At 45.3% G+C, this 3044-nt stretch overlaps 1 pseudogene; it reads right to left on the bottom strand.

Moving 5' to 3' along the window:
* Nucleotides 1-381: 381 nt before the first annotated feature.
* Nucleotides 382-1116, bottom strand: LOC100955871 (annotated as a pseudogene).
* Nucleotides 1117-3044: the final 1928 nt, after the last annotated feature.

Here is a 3044-nt window from a genome sequence, read left to right on the forward strand (position 1 = left end):
TTTTAGGCCTTGGGGAAGCTATCCCCTTTCCTCCCATTTAAAGGGGTAGTAAGATTATAAATGTGTGTATATTAAAAGAAAACATCTTTGCTTTCTCTATATGTAATTATTATAGGATCCTCCTGGCAATCATCAGGCGGTAAGCACAATTGCTACATGCATGGTCTCGTGGGGCCCAATCCATTATAGTTCCACAACTATCCTGTTGTAGCACCATTGCTCTGGGGCTAGACAGTCTTCCCAGTTCAGAAAATCAACGAGGTTGAGTCCATCTCTGTCCTTTTTAGGACAGCTGTGCAATCCTTTTGTTTTACTGCTGGATATTTTTAAGATCACCTCTATCTTCCTAGTTCTAGTGCTCACATGATCAGTTCTTAAAAAATCTATTAGCCATTTAATTAGGTTCTTTTTAAGAAATTTAAAACACCATTTTATGAGGGTAAGCTCCATTTGTCAGAGCAAACGCGCATCGCAGGTAGCCCTGGAGCTGAGGAATGGCCTTGATTTTTGGTAAAATTTGCGAGTCCACAGCTTTTCCATCAACTTTGTGCTGTTCTGTTATCTCGTGTTTCTCTTTTTCTGTGGTGAGGATCTCACCTTCCTGGTGTCTGGGCTTCCGGGGCTGCTGCTGCTTGAAATAAGCATCAGTAAGATGCTTCGGGATTTTAACATTACTGATGTCAATTTTTGTGGTGGTGGTGATCACAAATTTCTGGTATGTTCTTTGTAGAGGAACTCGATTGAGGGACAGAGGTCCAGTCACAAGTAGCAAGCCACTGGCCAGTTGCTTTAGGAAAACCACTGTCTTGCCTCTGTGGCGCCCAGTGAGGATGATTAGACCGGTCCCGGTGTGATGCTGGATCGCAGTTTTCTCACACGCTGACCCAATGGGTTTTTGCCCTGGCTCAACAGCTTTCCAGGCACATCTTCGGTGGGATAGTATCTGGGCATTCTGCGAAGTTTAACCACCCGAGTACCACCATTCTTGTCCCCACCAGCTGGTTTTGTAACAGTGGCGGGGACCTTCGCCGCCTTTTTCTTTTCAATCTTGGATTTAGCCCCTGTGTATTTCCTCTTATACATCGTCTTTCTGGAATACATGGCAGATCGGGAACATCTGCCTATTCCTCTGAGGAGAGCAGGATTTCGGCTGCAGGGGGGCGTCCCCTTCTCTTCTCTTTATGAACAGGTTTCTTCTCTTTAGAAACTGGCTTCTCAACTTTTTCACCTGCCATCTTGCAAGACAGGAAAGAGAACTAAAGTCTCACATGATCAGTTTTTATAGCAATTGACAATCCACTAAACACAAGAAAAGCCTGATGAATTTTATTATACTCTAGCTGATGAGACAACCAGTTTGAATATCTAATTTCAAATAACCTTGTGCAGGACTGAAGCATATAGGTGGATAATTCTATCCCACTGAAACATTCACTGCCATGCCCTCCTCTAAGTGAGTTGCAAGCCAATCATCAGTAGGCCCTGGCATCCATGCACTATCATTTGCATAAATTTCAATAGCTGATTCCATCCAAGAAACAGTCTAATTAATGGTGGAAATGGCACATATGCCCAATAGGTAAATTTCTGTTTCACCTTGGCGAGGGGAAGACTTACCATGCGGTAATTACCATCATTATGGTCACAACAACATTAACCATGGTCCTTGCCGTCCGCTGGTGTTCTCTGCATTCTCTTGGCTCTGGTTGATCGTCATTCGTTTCAATTTCATGAGCATTTTTTTTCTGAGCAATTCTTGCCTTGGCCTGGCTCTTTCTCTTCTCCTTTGACTTTTTTTTTGAGACAGAGCCTTAAGCTGTTGCCCTGGGTAGAGTGCCGTGGCATCACAGCTCATGGCAACCTCCAACTTCTGGGCTCAAGCGAGTCTCCTGCCTCTGCCTCCCAAGTAGCTGGGACCACAGGCACCTGCCACAACCCCTGGCTATTTTTCGGTTGCATCATTGTTGTTCAGTGGGCCCAGGCTGGATTCGAACCCCCTGCTCAGGTGTATATGGCTGGCGCCTTAGCCACTTGAGAGATGGGCGCCGAGCCTTCTCCTTTGACTTCTATTTCAAATGGCTCGTAGTAAAATTTGAGATGTCTTGCTGGAACCCAAATTGGCAACTGGTTTTCTCCTGCTAAAACATAAGCAAAACCTCTTCCCCAAGTAATCACCTTGCTTATTTCTCATGTCTTAGTCTTTGCATCTTTCCAACATATAGTCTTGCCTTCATTTGGATTATATTTTTGTCCCGTACCTTGAGACAACTGAGGGAGGGCAATCAGAGGCAGCACAGGGAAGAGGTGAAGAGTCAGACTTTGGAGCCACCTGCCTGGGATGAGTGCTGGCTCTCCCACTTTCTAGCTACCTAAGCAATTTGTGCCTCAGTTAACTAGGGATAGATAATTGCACCTACCTCTTAGGGCTGTTGTAAGGATTAAATAATTTAGCACTTGAAGTTGAAGATGCTATCAAAGCAGATAAGTGTTAGGGGAGCTGACCCCACCTTCCTACTGGCCCAAGAAAAATGTTTACCCCAGGGCATTCTATAGTTGTACTCATGAGAAGTGAGAAGTCTTTCCTCTGAGGTCTCAAAATATTTAAGAAACTTTGCAGTTAATATGAGGGAAGACTTGAAGGTAAGGGTGGTTTGGGGGCTAAGACCCAGGAAAACCCCCTGTAGGATTGCCTCCTTTGAATTACAGGGGGTGTGTGTGTGTCCCTCCCCTGCCCTGTCTCTGGGAAAACCACTACCAGGAAGCTGGTTTCCCAGCAGCCTTCATTTTTGCTCTTTTTTGCTGACACCTCACTTCAACTCCTTCCCATCAAGCATTTACTTGAAATTTGCTTCAAGGCCAGGCAAGGTGGCTCATGCCTGTAATCCTAGCACTCTGGAAGGCCAAGGTGTGCAGATGATTTGAGCTCAGGAGGTTGAGACCAGCCTGAGCAAGAATAAGACTCCTATCTCTAAAAGTAGCTGGGTATTGTGGCGGGCTCCTATAGTCCTAGTTACTTGGGAGGCTGAGGCAAGAGAATCACTTGA

This window comes from Otolemur garnettii, unplaced genomic scaffold (genome assembly GCF_000181295.1).
Source record: "Otolemur garnettii isolate 467f Iridium unplaced genomic scaffold, OtoGar3 scaffold00051, whole genome shotgun sequence".
Taxonomy (NCBI): Eukaryota; Metazoa; Chordata; class Mammalia; order Primates; family Galagidae; genus Otolemur; species Otolemur garnettii.